This window comes from Triticum dicoccoides, chromosome 7A, assembly GCF_002162155.2.
Source record: "Triticum dicoccoides isolate Atlit2015 ecotype Zavitan chromosome 7A, WEW_v2.0, whole genome shotgun sequence".
NCBI lineage: Eukaryota > Viridiplantae > Streptophyta > Magnoliopsida > Poales > Poaceae > Triticum > Triticum dicoccoides.
In genome coordinates this window covers 217,896,860-217,917,684 of record NC_041392.1, presented here as the reverse complement: position 1 = coordinate 217,917,684, position 20,825 = coordinate 217,896,860, and positions in this window count along the sequence as shown.

Genomic DNA, 20,825 nt, shown 5'->3' with positions numbered 1-20,825 from the left:
CACGACGTCCATCTTGACTCCATATATTTGCTTTCAGGGAGAAAAAATCAGAGGGAAGGATCCATCACGTTTTACGATACGGAGCCACCGCCAAGCCCTAAAACCTCTCGGGAGGGTTGATCTGGAGTCCGTTCGGGGCTCCGGAGAGGGGAATCCGTCGCCATCGTCATCATCAACCTTCCTCCATCACCAATTTCATGATGCTCACTGCCGTGCGTGAGTAATTCCATCATAGGCTTGCTGGACAGTGATGGGTTGGATGAGGTTTATCATGTAATCGAGTTAGTTTTGTTACGGTTTGATCCCTAGTATCCACTATGTTCTGAGATTGATGTTGCTATGACTTTGCTATGCTTAATGCTTGTCACTAGGGCCCGAGTGTCATGATTTCAGATCTGAACCTATTATGTTTCCATGAATATATATGAGTTCTTGATCCTATCTTGCAAGTAAATAGTCACCTACTATGTGTTATGATCCATTAACCCCAAAGTGACAATAATAGGGACCACTCCTGGTGATGACCGTAGTTTGATGAGTTCATGTATTCACTAAGTGTTAATGCTTTGTTCCAGTACTCTATTAAAAGGAGGCCTTAATATCCCTTAGTTTCCAATAGGACCATGCTGCCACGGGAGAGTAGGACAAAAGATGTCATGCAAGTTCTTTTCCAGGTGTTGCATGGTTGATCGCATCCAACATAATTCTCCATCACCGATCCAATTCCTATGAGCTTTTCATATATTGCTCTTAACTTATTTACTTTTCCGTTGCTACTTTTACAATCACTATAAAACCAAAAATATTACTTTTGCTACCGTTACCACTACTATCATATTACTTTGCTACTAAACACTTTGCTGTAGATATTAAGTTTCCAGGTGTGGTTGAATTGACAACTCAGCTACTAAACACTTCGCTACCATTACCCCTACCCCCTGGGCACGCCCCCTGCCTTGTGGGCCCCCTGGTGCTCCACCGGCCTCAACTCCAACTCTATATATTCACGTTCAAGGAGAAAAAATGAGCGAGAAGGATTCATCACGTTTTATGATACGGAGCCACCACCAAGCCCTAATCTCTCTCGGGAGGGCTGATCTGGAGTACATTCGGGGCTCCGGAGAGGGGAATATGTCGCCATCGTCATCATCAACCTTCCTCCGTCACCAATTTCATGATGCTCACCGTCATGCGTGAGTAATTCCATCATAGGCTTGCTGGACGGTGATGGGTTGGATGAGCTTTATCATGTAATCGAGTTAGTTTTGTTAGGGTTTGATCCCAAGTATCAACTATGTTCTGAGATTGATGTTGCTATGACTTTGCTATGCTTAATGCTTGTCACTAGGGCCCGAGTGTCATGATTTCAGATCTGAACCTATTATGTTTCCATGAATATATGTGAGTTCTTGATCCTATCTTGCAAGTAAATAGTCACCTACTATGTGTTATGATCCGGTAACCCCAAAGTGACAATAATCGGGACCACTCCTGTTGATGACTATAGTTTGAGGAGTTCATGTATTCACTAAGTGTTAATGCTTTGATCCAGTACTCTATTAAAAGGAGTGTCGGTGTCAAAACCGGCGGATCTCGGGTAGGGGGTCCCGAACTGTGCGTCTAGGCCGGATGGTAACAGGAGGCAAGGGACACGAAGTTTTACCCAGGTTCGGGCCCTCTTGATGGAGGTAAAACCCTACGTCCTGCTTGATTAATATTGATGATATGGGTAGTACAAGAGTAGATCTACCACGATATCGGAGAGGCTAAACCCTAGAAGCTAGCCTATGGTATGATTGTTGTTCTATATGTTGTCCTACGGACTAAAACCCTCCGGTTTATATAGACACCGGAGCGGGTTAGGGTTACACAAAGTCGGTTACAATGGTAGGAGATCTACATATATGTATCGCCAAGCTTGCCTTCCACACCAAGGAAAGTCCCTTCCGGGCACGGGACGAAGTCTTCAATCTTGTATCTTCATAGTCCAGGAGTCCGGCTGAAGGTATAGTCCGGCCATCTGGGCACCCCCTAATCCAGGACTCCCTCAGTAGCCCCTGAACCAGGCTTCAATGACGACGAGTTCGGTGCGCAGATTGTCTTCGGCATTGCAAGGCGGGTTCCTCCTCCAAGTACTTCATAGAAGATTTTGAACACAAAGGTAGTGTCCGGCTCTACAAAATAAGTTTCCACATATTGCCATAGAGAGAATAATATTTACACAAATCTAATCTGCTGACGCATTCCGTAGTGTCACATCACACCACCGCCATGTCTTTATTCGAATTGTTTTATTGTTCCTCCTCAGCGCGTTTAGCGAGGCAGTTTCCTTGGCACGTCTTGTCAAAGCAGAGATCGTGTCCCCTTATTCCGGGATTCTCATCAATACGGGCGTGGGTAACCCAACCGCGCCATTGATTACGGCGCTTGGGAGATAAGCGAGTTTTACCAGGCTGGTGGGGACGCATAGTCGCGTCCGCCCATATAAGGGGATAAGGATCCACCTTTTCATCCACGCCTTCTTCCTCCTTTGCCTATCCATTTCCGCGCACTCGAGCTCCAGCGCCCAAGTCCGCACACCCCACCTCAACCTTCTCCAGCCATGTCCGGAGCGGGAGGCAAGTGGATGGTCTCCTTCGTTACGGAGGGACACATCAAAAGAGTGAGGAAGGCCGGATACTTGTCTAACGACATTGCGCACCGGCTTCCCAAAGAGGGGCAGCTCATCCCCACCCCTAGGCCCCATGAGAGGGTGGTGTTCCTCCCTCATTTCCTCCGCGGACTGGGCTTTCCTCTCCACCCATTTGTCCGGGGGCTCATGTTCTACTATGGCCTGGATTTCCATGATCTGGCCCCGAACTTTGTCCTCAACATCTCGGCGTTCATCGTCGTGTGCGAGGCTTTCTTCCGCATCCGCCCCCATTTCGGCCTATGGCTCAAGACTTTCAATGTCAAGCCGAAGGTGGTGCGCGGCACCCAGGCGGAGTGCGGAGACGCCATGGTCTCCTCCATCACGGAGGGACACATCAAAAAACTGAGGAAGGTCGGATACTTGTCTAACGACATCGCGTACCGGCTTCCCGAAGAGGGGCAGCTCCTCCCCACCCCAAGGCCCCATGAGAGGGTAGTGTTCCTTCCCCACTTCCTCCGTGGACTGGGCTTTCCTATTCACCCATTCGTCCGGGGACTCATGTTCTACTACGGCCTGGATTTCCATGATCTGGCCCCGAACTTCATCCTCAACATCTCGGCGTTTATTGTCGTGTGCGAGGCTTTCCTCTGCATCCGCCCCCATTTCGGCCTATGGCTCAAGACTTTCAATGTCAAGCCGAAGGTGGTGCGCGGCAACCAGGCGGAGTGCGGAGGCGCCATGGTGGGCAAGATGCCCAACGTCTTATGGCTCGAGGGCTCCTATGTGGAGACCCTGAAGGGGTGGTAATCGGGGTGGTTTTACATCACCGAGCCGCGTGACCCTGAGTGGGTCGCAGCCCCCGAGTTTCGGTCCGGACCCCCAACGCGGCTCATGTCCTGGAAAGAGACGGGCCTGTCGTGGGGCAGCAAAGGAGAGGTGACTGGACTGCAAACATGCATCCAAACCCTGGTGGACAAGTAGCTCAAGCTTGTCAACGTAGTCCAGGTTATGCTCATCCGCCGGATCCTCCCGTGTCAACAACGGGCCTTCAATCTGTGGGAGTTCAACCCAGCGCAGCACCGAACTCTGAGCAGGCTCTTCGACACGATGTACGAAGATGCCTGGAAGGTGCTTTTCAAGGGCGCCGAGGCTCCCGCATCCGCTACCGAGGATCCGGATTCAGCGCACAGCGTCACGTTAGCGCGGTAAGTTGTTTGTACCTTTTATAGGGTATTAGTTTTTCATAGTTTAACTCTATGCGGGATCTAAGCTCCCTTACCTTTGACAGGTTTGGCAGGCGAAGTCCGGATAGATCGACTGTCCGGCTCCTTTGCCCGAAGACCCAGCCGATGCCCGCTTGGCGAAGCTGCTGGTTCCGGCACCCCATGTGGTGCCGGAGAAGAATGCCACGAAAAAGGCCACGGGGACTCGAAAAAGTGCCCGACGCCAGGAGGTGTCGGGTTCATCATCCGACGGCTCCAAGGCGCATTCCTCTCGTGAAGACGAGGAGGAGGAGGAAGAGACCTCTCCCCCTCCAGTGGGGGGAGAGAAGAAAAGGAAGGCCACCCTCACTTGGGAGGCCAAAAGGTCTAAGAAGGGGAAAACCCTTCCTCCGGACTACTCCACCGACGCCGACGACGGCGGAGAGGAGTGGCCGCTCAGGGCCAAGCCCCTGGCGAAATCGTAAGTATCCGGATACCAGAGTAATTCATAGTATTCCTTTATTGCACAGCTTTCCCTTATGTCGAATATGATTATGCAGCCCACCCAAAGACCGTCTCGACGCGACGTCGAGCAGTTCACTGGACTCGTCGGATGTGAATTCGCTTCCGACGGCCTCCTCCCCCCGCCCTACGGCCGATGCTGAAGTGTTGTCCCAACAGGTTCCTAGCCAGGAGGAGGTGGTCCTGGAGGTGCCGCAAGGTGACCTCCCAGACTCCAGGAGTAAAGGGGATATAACCCCCCAGGGCTCCAAGTCCGACTCTAGGCCGGACACCGCTCCGGAACCTTCAAAGGTTCCAGAGTCCGGCGGGGGACCTCCTTCCAAGAGGAGAAAGCCCACCGTGCCTGTGACCCCCGTCCAACCGGAGGCGCCGGACAATCTGTTGGAGGTGCTCAAAGGCGCCTCCATCGACGAGGAGCACCGCACCATTATGAGTGCGGTGGTCCAGAAGGTTCAGTCCGCCAAGAGCGGACTGACTGAAGCTTGTACTAGCCTTTTAACAGGCTTTGAGGTAAGTACAGAATGTGTAAATAATATTACCGCATAGACAGTAGCCCCTGATGCTCTGTTTGGCGTTCGGGAAGAAAAGCCGAATAGAGGATCAAATAAAATTCACAGGAGTCTAACAAAAAGGAGTCAATATGCGTATGCAGGCTTCTCTGCTGGCGTCTGCCGCACTGACTGCGGAAATGGACATGCTAAAGCAGAACCTCGAGCAGTCCGAGCAAGAGCTCGGGCGTGCCAAGAAGCAGCTCGAGGAGAAGGAAGGTAAGAAATACCTTGTTTAAATATATATATATATATAAGGTGCAATTACAAAAAATGACAGGATTATCGTGGCTATTGTAGGGGCCATGTCTGAGGTGGCGACCCTTAAGCAAGCGCTGCTCGAGGCCGAGAAGAGGGCGGCCACGGAGCGCACCGGGCGGGAGAAGTATGAGGCCCAGGTTGGCAAGGTGCGGCAAGACCTCCAGGCTCTCATGAAAAAACATGAGAGTTTGGAGCTTGACTCAAAGACGCGAGCGTCTGAGCTCGCGGTGGCTATTAAAGATGCCTAGTCTGCCAAGGCCGAGTCCCAGAAGACCCTCCAGGAGTTGGATGCGGTGAAAAAGATAGCGGCGGGTAAGGCATTCTTTATGCAAAGCAAACACATAAACGTGAGTTACTTGTTACTTACCCGAATCCGGAGCTCTCCAGGAGCGTTCGCAGATCTTCCCCGTAGCGTGTCCGATGCCGCCGCATTCTATCACGCCGAGGAGGGCAGCTCGATAGAGAAGGTGTTCTGGTCTTAGTATGTTGAGGCCGGACACCCCGTGCCCCTGAGCGACCAGCTGAAGCAACTGGTCGAGCTCCACAAGGCGGCCGAACAGGCCATGAAAGGCCTCATAGTTCGGCTATGGCCTGGAGAGGCTCTGCCTGGGAGCTATTTCGGGCTGGTGCGGCGGCTGGTGGGGGCCTGTCCAAGGCTCGAAGTCATCAAGCGCTCCGTATGCATTGAAGGTGCCCGTAGGGCCCTTGCCCATGCTAAGGTGCACTCGGGCAAGCTGGATGCTGAGAAGCTTGTGAAGGACGGGCCACCGCCGGGGAAAGAGCATCGCAAGCCCGAGAATTATTATAAGGATGTTCTGAAGGGTGACTGCCTTATGGTGGATGAATGTTCCAGGGATGTAATTTTTGAGTAAAACTCGCTCGTTTTGTCCTGTGCGCTGAAAACTTGTTCATATGCGCTAAGAAATGCTGTTGGAATTTAAAATATTACCTTCTGTGCGGCTATTTATCAATTCTGAGAGATGGCGAGTCGTCGGCTTCTGCCCCCGTGTCGCTAGTGCTGGGGTGTTCGGGGATAAACCTGAGCGCTCTTTTTCCCATGTTTGGGTCCTTCGTGGGAGGCGCTCAGCACAACGAACAAGGCAATCGGACTATAATGCATGAACACTCTCACTTAGCCATAGAATTCTATAATTTTAAATTTCGGTGAAGCCCCTGATATTCGGAAGACCGAGTTCGAGGCGCTATCCACGCCTTGGCCGGACAGAGCCGACTCCTCGCTCTAAGCGGCATAAGTCTTTAGGGACTCGAAAAACCTCTCGAACAGTGACCAGCTCTTGCTTCATCATGACAGTCAGTTTTAGCTTTCTCTACTGAGGTGCTCGACCCAGCTCAACTGGGGCACAATCGCAGTAGTTCTCCTAGTGCTACCTTAGCCGATATAGCAGAACGTAAGGCACCAAAACATAGGAGCCGGGCAAACCCAACTATTGACCCAAGACATGATTCGGATCCGATGCATATAATGCTATAAGTTCGGGGTGCCGCACTTGTTAAAGTGTTCGGACTTCTCACACCATATTGAGGGGTACTAAAGCCGCTGGCGTATTTTGGCCGTACCAAAGTGTACGGGTGCAACATGTCGTTAAGGAACATATATTTGTAAAAAAAGTAATGCAAAAATAGACAAAAGCTATGCATTGTTATTAAAAAGGGCTGCGATCAAAGCAGAACGATACAAATAATGCGATAAGCAAAAGGTTGGACTATTTAACATGTCCGTTCCAGGGACAAGCTGCGGAATGGTATGAGAAATAGGTATACTGCTCGTGATAGAGACCACCTGGGAGTTCCATAATGCGGCATGGCTTGTCTGCTTCCCCTGGTTCTTGCATCGTTTGTGCGGCAATTGAACTGCCGAACAGGCCTTCCGAAGAATGGAGTCCTGAAAGTAAGAGAAAATTAAAAAATCGGCAGCCCCTGGTGCGGTTTAAGCCGTGTTTCGGGTGTGCCGTGATGGTGCCCCTCCCCCCGTACCCATGGTATTTCTAGAGCGTAGTTATGTACGCGAAGCACTGGCGTCGCATTTTTGCGAGGGCTGGGGTTGGGGCCGTATTGCTACGCCTACTCGGAATGTGCCAGGCGGTCTTGTTGTAGGTTACTCCGGGCGCGCTTGATGGTGTCCGGACGTTTAATGGCCGGACTGGAGAACTGCCTGGAGAGGCTGCTTTGAACTTCCGCAGCAAGGGCCGCTGTGTGCTCCTCCGTTCGGAGGGAGCATTCGGTGTTTCCATTGACCGTAATTACTCCTCGAGGGCCTGGCATCTTGAGCTTAAGGCATGCATAGTGCGGTACCGCATTGAACTTGGCGAATGCGGTTCGCCCGAGCAGTGCGTGATAGCCACTGCGGAATGGGACTATGTCGAAGATTAACTCCTCGCTTCAGAAATTATCCGGAGATCCGAACACCACTTCAAGTGTGACTGAGCCTGCACAGTTGGCCTCTACACCTGGTATTACGCCTTTAAAGGTCATTTTGGTGGGCTTAATCCTCGAGGGATCTATGCCCATTTTCCGCACTGTATCCTGGTAAAGCAAGTTCAGGCTGCTGCCGCTGTTCATAAGGACTCTAGTGAGATGAAATCCTTCAATAATAGGGTCTAGAACCAATGCGGCGAATCCGCCATGATGGGTGCTAGTGGGATGGTCCCTTCGATCAAAGGTGATCGGGCAGGAGGACCATGGGTTGAACTTTGGGGCGATTGGCTCTACCGCGTATACGTCCCTTAATGCGCGCTTCCGCTCCCTCTTGGGGATGTGGGTTGCGTATATCATGTTCACCGTCCGCACTTGTGGGGGAAAACCCTTCTGTCCACTGTTGTTCGGCGGCCGGGGCTCTTCGTCGTCATCGCTATGTAGCCCCTTGTCAGTATTTTCGGCATTTAACTTGCCTGCCTGCTTGAACACCCAACAATCCCTGTTGGTGTGATTGGCCGGCTTTTCGGGGGTACCATGTATCTGGCACAAGCGGTCGAGTATTCGGTCCAAACTGGACGGGCCCCTAGGATTTCTTTTGAATGGCTTTTTCCGCTGACCGGATTTATAGCCTCTGAATCCGGCATTAACTGTCGTATCCTCAGCATTGTCGCCGTTAATGCGGTGCTTCTGCTTGTTGCGACGCGACCTGCCACTACTGTCCCTGGTATCCGAATTACTAGGGTTCTTGGTCATATTGTTGCTACGAGCAAGCCAGCTGTCTTCTCCCGCGCAAAAGCGGGTCATGAGTGTCGTGAGTGCTGCCATAGATTTTGGCTTTTCCTGTCCAAGGTGCCGGGCAAGCCACTCGTCACGAATATTGTGCTTGAAGGTTGCTAGGGCCTCTGCGTCCTGACAGTTGACTATTTGATTTTTCTTTGTTAGGAACCGTGTCCAGAATTGCCTGGCCGATTCCTCTGGCTGCTGAATTATGTGACTTAGGTCATCGGCGTCTGGTGGTCGCACATAAGTGCCCTGGAAATTGTCGAGGAATGCGGCTTCCATGTCCTACCAACAACTGATTGATCCTGCTGGCAAGCTGTTAAGCCAATGCCGAGCTGGTCCTTTAAGCTTGAGTGGGAGGTATTTGATGGCGTGGCGATCATCGCCGCGGGCCATGTGGATATGAAGGAGATAATCCTCGATCCATACCGCAGGATCTCTTGTGCCATCATATGATTCGATGTTTACGGGTTTGAAACCCTTGGGGATTTGATGATCCATTACTTCGTTTGTGAAGCACAGTGGGTGTGCGGCGCCTCTGTACTGGGCTATATCACGATGTAGCTCCAATGAGCTTTGTCTACTGTGTTCGGCCCTACCGGGTTTGTGTCCGGCGTGACAGTTACCGTCTCGAGTCGTGGGGCGCCCACGCGATCCGTAGATCGATCTTGTTTGCCTTGCCTTGTCCTCCAGCATATCTCGCAGGTCTGGCGCATTTTCCCGTGCCTTGTTACGGGGTGCGGCTTGAGTGGAGGGCCGAGAGGCCTCGCTGTCGCGGCCACGAGGTGGCCGGTCGGCCATATCAAGTGCTGGTGATGTAGGTTTAAGTGCTTCCTCCTCTAATCGGGGTAGCAACCTGTGCTTTGGGTAGCTCTTGGAGGGGCGTTCGAGTTTATGCTCTTCGGCCGCAAGGACTTCAGTCCATCTGTCGACTAGCAAATCTTGATCAGCTCTAAGTTGTTGCTGTTTTTTCTTGAGGCTTCTTGCCATGGCCATAAGCCTGCGTTGAAAATGCTCTTGCTCGACGGGACCCTCTGGCACGACGAATTCGTCGTCGTCGAGGCTTGCCTCGTCTTCGGAGGGAGGCATATAATTATCGTTCTCGACCTCTCTGTCTGCCGCTCTCTCATGAGGGCTGGCTTCTCCATCCTCCTGTGCTGAATCTTGCTGGAGGGGGTTTTCTTCGGCACTCTCCGGAGTATTATTATCTCCCATGCTGGAATCACCGAATTTGCTTTGGTGGGATTTTGAGCGGCGCCGCTGACGCCGGTGCTTAGGCTGTTTCTTGGAGGGGTCATCCTCCACTGTTCCATCGCCATCTCCTTCTTTTGGGGTGTCCACCATGTATATGTCATATGACGAGGTGGCTTTCCAGGGCCCAATAGGCGCTGGTTCTTCATCGTCTCCTGCATCGGCGTCCATACCGTCGATGTCTTCGGAGTCGAAGTCGAGCATGTCGGTTAAATCGTCGACAGTGGCTACAAAGTGGGTGGTGGGTGGGCTTTGAATTTCTTCATCGTCCGTATCCCAACCTTGTTAACCGTAGTCCGGACAGGGCTCTCTTGATAAAGAGAGAGACTTTAGTGTTTTCAAAATATCGCCGAAAGGAGAGTGCTGAAAGATGTTCGCGGCAGTAAACTCCATCATCGGCGCCCAATCGGATTCGATCGGCACGGGCGTGGAGGGTTCGGAGTCCGGAGAGGAGTCCGGCTCCTTGGAGTCACGAGTCTCGCGGAGTGCGGGGCTGGTGTTCGGCTTGATCACCATTGGGATCGCAGCCCCCGAGGTGGCGTCCAACCACCCACCCTCGATCGGCGCAGTTGGCTCCGAATTAAGGGTCGAAGCCAATGCGGGTGCGGCCTCCAGGGCACTGTTCGGCGGCAGAGCTAGATCATGCTCATCGTGACAGTGCGGCGCGCGCGGTAGTGGCTCGTATCCGTCGAAGATCAACTCCCCGCGGATGCCAGCCGTGTAGTTTAAGCTTCCAAACCTGACCTGACGGCCAGGGGCATAGCTTTCAATCTGCTCCAGATGGCCAAGTGAATTGGCCCGCAGTGCGAAGCCGCCAAAGACGAAGATCTGTCAGGGGAGGAAGGTCTCACCCTGGACTGCATCGCTATTGATGATCGTAGGAGCCATCAAGCCTGATGGCGATGACACAGAGGAACTCTCAGTGAAAGCACCAATGTCGGTGTCAAAACCAGCGGATCTCGGGTAGGGGGTCCTGAACTGTGCGTCTAGGCCGGATAGTAATAGGAGGCAAGGGACACGAAGTTTTACCCAGGTTCGGGCCCTCTTGATGGAGGTAAAACCCTACGTCCTGCTTGATTAATATTGATGATATGGGTAGTACAAGAGTAGATCTACCACGAGATCGGAGAGGCTAAACCCTAGAAGCTAGCCTATGGTATGATTGTCGTTCTATATGTTGTCCTACGGACTAAAACCCTCCAGTTTATAATGACACCGGAGAGGGTTAGGATTACACAAAGTCGGTTACAATGGTAGGAGATCTACATATCCGTATCGCCAAGCTTTCCTTCCACGCCAAGGAAAGTCCCTTCCGGACACGAGACGAAGTCTACAATCTTGTATCTTCATAGTCCAGGAGTCCGGCTGAAGGTATAGTCCGGCCATCCGGACACCCCCTAATCCAGGACTCCCTCAAGGAGGCCTTAATATCCCTTAGCTTCCAATAGGACCACGCTGCCACAGGAGAGTAGGACAAAAGATTTCATGCAAGTTCTTCTCCATAAGCACGAACGACTATATTCGGAATACATGCCTACATTACATTAATGAACTGGAGCTAGTTCTGTGTGACCCTATGTTATAACTATTGCATGAGGAATCGCATCCGACATAAGTATCCATCACTGATCCATTGCCTACGAGGTTTTCACATATTGATCTTCGCTTATTTACTTTTTCGTTGCTACTATTACAATCACTATAAAACCAAAACTATTACTTTCGCTACCGTTACCGCTACTATCATACTACTTTGCTACTAAATACTTTGTTGCAGATATTATGTTTTCCAGGTGTGGTTGAATTGACAACTCAGCTACTAATACTTGAGAATATTCTTTGGCCCCCCTTGTGTCGAATCAATAAATTTGGGTTGAATACTCTACCCTCGAAAACTGTTGCGATCCCCTATACTTGTGGGTTATCAAGACTATTTTCTGGCGCCGTTGCCGGGGAGCATAGCTCTATTCTTTGAGTCACTGGGATTTATATCTGCTTATCATTATGAAGAACTTGAAAGATCAAAGAACCAAGATTTTCCCCTCAACTACGAGGGGAGGTAAGGAACTGCCATCTAGCTCTGCACTTGATTCACCTTCTATTTTGAGTAAACTTGCGACACCTACTGCTGATATTGATTCTGATAGGTCGCATGTTATTGATGATGACACTTTTGCTTTGAATGATACTTATGATGAAACTACTTCTATGCTTGATAATACTGTGCCACTAGGTGAATTTCTTTATGAACAACTTGCTAGGGTTAGAGAGAATGAAATTAGTGAAACTGATAATATTGATGAAAGTGATGATGAAGATTCTCTCCCCAGATATGAATTGCTTGTTGTGCCTGAGGGTTATGTTATGGATGAAGAAACTGCTAGAGACTTTCTTACCTACAATGATAGATCTGATCTTAAGAAATTATTAGTTAAGCTTAAAGAAAAGTCTTTGAATGCTAGAACGAAATATGACCCAGCTTTTGCTACTTCACCTATCTTTATAACTGATAAGGATTATGATTTCTCTGTCGATCCCGAGTTAATTACTTTGGTTGAATCTGATCCTTTTTATGGCTATGAATCTGAAACTGTTGTGGCACATCTTACTAAATTAGATGATATAGCCACCCTGTTTACTCATGATGAGAAAACTCGCTATTACTTTATCCTTAAGTTGTTTCTGTTCTTATTAAAGGGTGATGCTAAGACATGGTTTAATTCTCTTGGTCCTAGTTGTGTGTGTAGTCCCCAGGATATGATTTATTGCTTCTCTGCTAAATATTTCCTCGCTCATAAGAAACAAGCTGCCTTAAGGGAAATATACAATTTTGTGCAAATTGAAGAAGAGAGTCTCCCAAAGCTTGGGGGAGGCTTCTTCGATTACTCAATGCTTTGCCTGATCATCCTCTCAAGAAAAATGAAATACTTGATATCTTTTATAATGGACTAACCGATGCTTCCAGAGATTACCTGGATAGTTGTGCTGGTTGTGTTTTTAGGGAAAGAACTGTTGATCAAGCTGAATTTCTATTGAATAATATATTGACTAATGAAAATAATTGGACACTTCCTGAACCAATTCCTAAGCCAACTCTGAAGAAAAGGGGTATTCTATTTCTCAGTCCTGAAGATATGCTAGAGGCAAAGAAATCTATGAAAGAAAAAGGTATTAAAGCTGAAGATGTTAAGAATTTACCACCCATTGAAGAAATACATGGTCTTGATAACCCGACACAGGTAGTAAAGGTAAATTCTCTCTATAGATTTGATAAATGTGAAATCCCATTTACTATGTTCGCTAGCCAATGCTTGGATGAGTTTGATGGCATTATGGTTAAACAAGAAAACTTCAATGCTTATGTTGGTAGACAATTGAAACATGCTGATATGCTTGAACACTTGAGTGATTATATGTCTAGAGGTAAAGGTGAACTTAAACTTATTAGTAAACATGCTTCTATGGTTACCACTCAAGTAGAACAAGTGAGGGAGTCCTAGATTAGGGGGTATCCGGACAGCTGGACTATATCCTTTGGCCGGATGTTGGACTATGAAGATACAAGATTGAAGACTTTGACCCGTGTCCGAATGGGACTCTCCTTGGCATGGAAGGCAAGCTTGGCAATACGGATATGTAGATCTCCTTCCTTGTAACCGAATCTGTGTAACCCTAGCCCCCTCCGGTGTCTATATAAACCGGAGGGTTTTAGTCTGTAGGACAACATACAATCAAACCATAGGCTAGCTTCTAGGGTTTAGCCTCTCTGATATCATGGTAGATCTACTCTTGTACTACTCATATTATGAAGAATAATCAAGCAGGACGTAGGGTTTTACCTCCATCAAGAGGGCCCGAACCTGGGTAAAACATCGTGTCCCCTGCCTCCTGTTACCATCCGCCTTAGACGCACAGTTCGGGACCCCCTACCCGAGATCCGCTGGTTTTGACACCGAAATTGGTGCTTCCATTGAGAGTTCCTCTGTGTCGTCATCATTAGGCTTGATGGCTCCTTCGATCATCAATAGCGATGCAGTCCAGGGTGAGACTTTTCTCCCCGGACAGATCTTTGTATTCGGCGGCTTCGCACTGCGGGCCAACTCGCTTGGCCATCTGGAGTAGATCGAGAGTTACGCCCCTTGCCACCAGGTCAGGTTTGGAAGCTTAAATTACACGGCCGACATCTATGGAGACTTGATCTTCGACGGATTCGAGCCCCTGTCGAGTACGCCGCACGGTCACGATGAGTATGATTTAGCTCTACCGTCGGACAGTGTGCAGGAGATCGCACCGGCAACCGCTCCGACCCTCAATTCGGAGCCGATTGCGCCATCCACGGACGGGGGGATAGACCCCGCCACGGAGGCCGCATTCTCAGCAGCGATCGAGCCGAGTATCGACCTTACCCTTCACGGGAGCCGTGACGCCAAATTGCCAGATTCTTCCCCGACCACGGACTCCGAATCGCCTGCGCCCGTGCCTATCGAATCTGACTGGGCACCGATCATGGAGTTCACCTCCACGGATATCTTTCGGCACTCACCCTTCGGCGACATGCTGAACTCATTAAGGTCTCTCTCCCTGTCAGGATCACGAGGAAACACGCTAGACCTACGAGACGTATTGGAGGACAAAGCAAAACACGCAAGATCGATCTACGGATCACGAGGGCGTGCCACTACGAGAGACGATAACCGTCATGCCGGATACAGTAAAAGTAAATCCGGCCGGGCCGAACACAGCGGACAAGACTCATTCGAGATGCGTCACGACATAGCCCACTACAGAGGCGCCAAGCACCCCATATGCTTCACGGACGAAGTAATGGATCACCAAATCCCAGAGGGTTTCAAACCCATAAATATCAAATCATATGACGGCACAACAGATCCTACGGTATGGATCGAAGACTTCCTCCTGCACATCCACATGGCCCGCGGTGATGATCTACACGCCATCAAATACCTCCCACTCAAGCTCAAAGTACCAGCTCGGCATTGGCTCAAAAGCCTGCCAGCAGAATCCATCGGCGGTTGGGAAGATCTGGAAGCCGCATTCCTCGACAACTTCCAGGGCACTTATGCGCGACCACCAGATGCTGATGACTTGAGCCACATAATTCAGCAGCCAGAGGAATCGCCCAGGAAATTCTGGACACGGTTCCTGACAAAGAAAAATCAAATCATCGACTGTCTGGATGCAAAGGCCCTAGCAGCTTTTAAGCACAACATCCGCGACGAGTGGCTCGCCCGGCACCTTGGCCAGGAAAAGCCGAAATCTATGGCAGCCCTCACGACACTCATGACCCGCTTTTGCACGGGAGAAGACAGCTGGCTGGCTCGCAACAATAACATATCAAAGAACCACGGTACTTCAGATACCAAGGATAGCAATGGCAGGTCACGTCGCAACAAACATAAGCGCCGCGTCAATAACGACAATACCAAGGATACGACAGTCAATGCTAGATTCAAAGGTTCTAAACCCGATCAGCGGAAAAAGCCATTCAAAAGAAGCACTCCGGGCCCGTCCAGTTTGGACCATATACTCGATCGCTCGTGCCAAATACATGGCACCCCCGACAAGCCAGCCAACCACACCAACATGGAATGTTGGGTGTTCAAGCAGGCTGGCAAGTTAAACGCCGAAAACAAAGATAAGGGGCTACATCGCGATGACGAGGAAGAGCCCCGACAGCCGAACACCGGAGGACAGAAGAGGTTCCCCCCACAAGTGCGGACGGTGAACATGATATACGCAACCCACATCCCCAAGAGGGAGCGGAAGCGTGCATTAAGGGATGTATATGCGTTGGAGCCAGTCGCCCCAAAGTTCAACCCATGGTCTTCCTGTCCGATCACCTTCGATCGCAGGGACCATCCCACTAGTATCCGTCATGGCGGATTCGCCGCACTGGTCCTAGACCCAATCATCGACAGATTTCACCTCACTTGAGTCCTTATGGACGGCGGCGGCAGCCTGAACCTGCTTTATCAGGACACAGTGCGCAAAATGGGTATAGACCCCTCAAGTATCGAACCCACAAAAACGACCTTCAAAGGCGTCATACCAGGTGTAGAGGCCCATTGCACAAGCTCAGTCACACTAGAAGTGGTCTTCGGATCCCCGGATAACTTCCAAAGCGAGGAGTTAATCTTCGATAAAGTCCCGTTCCGCAGTGGCTATCATGCACTGCTCGGGTGAACCGCATTTGCGAGATTCAACGCGGTACCGCACTATGCATATCTCAAGCTCAAGATGCCAGGATCTCGGGGGGTCATCACAGTCAATGGAAACACAGAGCGCTCCCTCCGGACGGAGGAGCACACTGCGACCCTCGCAGCAGAAGCGCAAAGCGGCCTCTTAAGGCAATCCACCAGTTCGGCGATTAAAGACCAGTACACCTTCAAGCGTGCCTGGAGTAATCGGCAACAAGACCGCCTGGCGCGTTCCGAGCTCGCATAGCAATACGTCCCCCACCCCAGTCCCGGCCAAACGGCGAAATCCGTTCCACGCGTACATAATTACGCATTGAAAATACCATGGGCACAGGTAGGGAGGGGGCACGACTACGGCACGCCCCAAGACGCGGCTCAACCGCACTATGGGCTTCCCGCTTTGTTATTTCTCTCTCTTTCAGGACTTTAATCTCTGGAAACCCCGTCCGGCAATACGATCGCCGGACACACGATGCAACAACCAAGGAGGCAGAAAGATACGTCGCACCATGGAACTCCCAGGTGGTCTCTGATAACGAGTGAAATACTTGCTTCAAATACCATTCCTCGGGTTGCCCTTGGAGGGGACATGTCAAATAGTCCCACTTTTTCCTTATCGCACTACTTGTATCATTCTGCTTCGACGCACCTTTTTGAATAAACAATGCATAGCACTAGACTATTACCGCATTCTCTATTCTTCTTTTTTCTCTCTCTCTATATATATATATGTTCATTCACAACATTCAGCACCCGTACACTTTGGTACGGCCAATATGCCAGGGGCTTCAGCATACCCCATAATACGGCGTGAGAAGTCTGAACACTTTCAACAGTGCGGCACCCCAAACTTATAGCATTATATGCATCAGCTCCGAATCATGTCTTGGGTCAATAGTTGGGTTTGCTCGGCTCCCATGTTTTGGTACCTTACATTCCACTATATTGGCTAAGGTAGCACTGGGAGAACTACTGCGATTGTGCCCCAGTTCATCTGGGCAAGCACCTCAGTAGAGAAAGCTAAAACTGACTGTCATGATAAGGCATGAGCCAGTCGCTGTTCGAGAGGTCTTGAGTCCCTAAAGACTTATGCCGCTTAGAGAGAGGAGTCGGCTTTGTCCGGCTTAAGGCGTGTATAGCGCCCCGAATTTGGCCTTCCGAATACTAGGGGCTTCGCCAAAATTTAAAATTGTAGACTTCTATGGCTAAGTGAGGGTGATAAAGCATTATAGTCCGATTGCCTTGTTCGTTGTGCTGAGCACCTCCCTCGAAGGACCCAACAATGGAAAAAAGAGTGCTCAGATTTATGCCGAACACCCCAGCACTCAGGGGATGGGGGCAGAAGCCGACGACTGGCCATCTCTCAGATTGAATAAACAGCCGCATAGAAGGTAATATTTTAAATTCAAACAAGCGTTGCATAGCGCATATGAACAAGTTTTCATAATACAGAATCACATGAGCAAGTTCATTCAAAAATTACATCCTTCGCACACTCGTCCGCCACAAGACGGGCACCCTTCAGGACACCATCATAATACATTTTGGGGTGGCGATGCTCCTTGCCCTGCGGCGGCCCCTCCTTCACCAGCTTCTCGGCGTCCATCTTGGCCCAGTGCACCTTCGCACGGGCAAAAGCCCGGCAGGCCCCTTTGATGCAGACGGACCGCTTGATGACTTCCAGCCGGGGGCAGGCCTCCACAAGCTGCCTCACCAGGCCAAAGTAGCTCTTGGGAAGGGAGTCGCCAGGCCACATCCGGACTATAAGGCCCCTCATGGCATGTTCGGCAGCCATGTGCAGCTCGACCAGTTGCTTCAGTTGGTTGCTCATAGGCATCGGGTGTTCGGTCCCAGTATAGTGAGACCAGAACAACTTATCCGTCGAGCTTCCCTCCTCGGCCCGGTAATATTTCGCGGCATCCGACACGCTGCAGGGCAAATCTGCAAATGCTCCTGGAGAGCTCTGGACTCGGGTAAGTAACAAGTAATTTACTTTGACATCCTTGCTTTGCATATTGAATGCCTTACCCTCCGCTATCTTCCTCATCACCTCAATTTCTTGGAGGGCCTTTTGGGCTTCAGCCTTGGCATGCTTTGTGCTCTCGAGGGCTGCAGCAAGCTCGGACTCTCGTGTCTTCGAGTCAAGCTCCAAAGTCTCGTGTTTCTTCATGAGAGCCTGGAGCTCTTGCTGCACCTTGCCCACCCATGCCTCTTGTCTCTCCCGCTCGGTGCACTCATTGGCCGCTTTGTTTTCGGCCTCGGACAACGCTTGCTTCAGGGTCACCACTTCGGTCGTGGCCCCTGGCACATTCATGATGATCCTGTCATTTCGCAACCACATTTTCTTTTTTATATAGACAAGGTATTACTTACCTTTGTTCTCCTCGAGCTGCCTCTTGGCAAGGCCGAGCTCTTTCTCGGACCGCTTGAGGTCCTGCTTCAGTGCAGCGACCTCCGCAGTCAGTGCGGCAGAAGTAAGCAGCAAAGCCTGCATACGCATACAGACGTACTTATATTAGACTCCTGCAGATATTATTTGATCCTCTATTCGGCTTTTCTTTGTGAACACCAAACAGAGCATCAGGGGCTACTGTCTATGTGGTAACATTTTCCTATATTTTAAATACTTACCTCAAAGCCTGTTAGAAGGCTGGCACATGCTTCAGTTAGTCCGCTCTTGGTGGACTGAACCTTCTTGATCACCGCACTCATAATAGTGCGGTGCTCTTTGTTGATGGAAGCGCCGCGAAGCGCTCCCAACAGGTTGTCCGGTGCCTTTGGATGGACAGAGGTCACCGGCATGGGCGGCTTGCCCCTCTTGGAAGGGGGCCGTCTGCCGGAGTCTGGAACCACTGGAGGTTCCAGCGCGGTGTTCGGATGAGGGCCGAACTTGGAGCCCTTGGGAGTCTTGCTCCCTTTGCTCCTGGAGTCCGGAAGGTCGCCTTGAGGTGCCTCCGGGACTATCTCCCCCCGGCTCGGTGCCCCTTGAGACAATACCTCGACATTTTCCGTAGGGCAAGGAGAGGAGGCGGTTGGAAGTGTATCACTATCCATATCCAACGAGTCTAAGGAACCATCCGACGAGGATACGTCGATACGGGCTCGGGGCGGACTGCATAATCATATTCGACGTTAGGAGAAGCAGTGCAACAAAAGTATTCTATGAGTTACTCTGGTATCCGTATACTTACGACTTCGCCAGGGGCTTGGCCCTCAGTAGCCACTCGTCTTCACCGTCGGCGGCGGTGGTGGAACAGTCCGGAAGGAGAGTCCTTCCCTTCTTGGACCCTTCAGCCTCCCCGGTTGGGGCGGCCTTCCTTTTCTTGTCTCCCCGGCTGGAGGGGGAGAATCTTCATCTTCCTCCTCCTCGTTTTCACGGGAGGAGTGAGTCTTGGAGTTATCGGACGATGTGTCCGATACCACCTGGCGCCGGGAACTCTATCGGGTTCCCGTGGCCTTCTTCTTGGTATTCTCCGGCACCTCATAAGGAGCCGGAGTCTGCATCTCCATCAAGAGAGCGTCTGTAGGGTCTTCGGGTAGAGGGGCCGGACAGTTAATCTGCTCCGATGTCTCCACCCATTCATGTCAAAGGCATGGGAGCTTAGACCCCACACATGGTTAAGCTATGGGAAATAAATACCCTACCAGATGTACAGAACTCACCGGATTCGCAGGGCGCTTCGCGCTTAGCCCACGGTCCTTGGTAAGAGAAGGGGGGACCTTGGCGCCCTTGAACAGCACCTTCCAGACATCCTTATGTGTCGTGTCGAAGAGCTCGCATAGAGTCTTGTGCTGGGCCGGGTCGAACTCCCATAAGTTGAAAGCCCGTTGTTGACACGGGAGGATCCGGCGGAAGAGCATGACCTGGACTATGTTGAAAAGCTTAAGTTTCTTGCCTATCATGTTCCGGATACACTTCTGGAGTCCGTCCAGCTCCACCGATGAGCCCCAGGACAGACCCTTCTCCTTCCCGGAAGTGAGCCGCCTGGGGATTCCGGATCGAAACTCGGGGGCCGCCACCCAGTTGGTGTCGCGTGGCTCGATGATGTAGAACCACCCCGATTGCCACCCCTTTATGTTCTCCACGAAGGAGCCCTCGAGCCATGTAACGTTGGGCATTTTTCCCACCATGGCTCTGCCGCATTCTGCTTGTTGGCCGCCAACCACCTTCGGCTTGATATTGAAGGTCGTCAGCCACAGGCCGAAGTGGGGCCGGATGCGGAGGAAAGCCTCGCACACGACGATGAACGCCGAGATGTTGAAGATGAAATTCGGGGCCAGATCATGAAAGTCCAGCCCATAGTAGAACATAAGGTCGCAGACAAATGGATGGAGGGGAAACCCCAGTCCACGGACGAAGTGGGGGAGGAAAACCACCCTTTCGTGAGGTTCCGGGGTAGGGACGATCTGCCCCGCGGCTGGCAGCCGGTGCGCAATATCCGCGGCTAAGTATCCGGCCCCACGTAGTTTTTTGATGTGTCCCTCCGTGACAGAGGAGACCATCCACTTGCCTCCCGCTCCGGACATGTTTGGAGAGAGTTGAGGAGAAGGGTGTGAACTTGGGCGCAGGAGCTCGAGTGCACGAAAATGGATGAGCAAGGAGGAAGAAGGCGTGGGTAAAAAAAGGTGAAACCTTATCCCTTTATAAGGGCGGACGAAACTATGCGCCCCCACCAGCCTGGTAAAACTTGCTTATCCCCCAAGCGCCGTAATTGATGGCGCGGTTGGGTTACCCACGTCCGTATTGATGGGAATCCCGTAATAAGGGGACACGATCTCTGCTTTGACAAGACATGCCAAGGAAACCGCCTCGCGAGACACGCTGAGATAGGTTATGAAAAACGATTCGAAGAAAGACCTGGTTGTGGTGTGATGCCACGCTATGGGGTACGTCAGCAGATCAGATTTGTGGAAATATTATTCTCTCTACGGTGGTATGTGGAACTTGTTTTGCAAAGCCGGGCACGATCCTCGT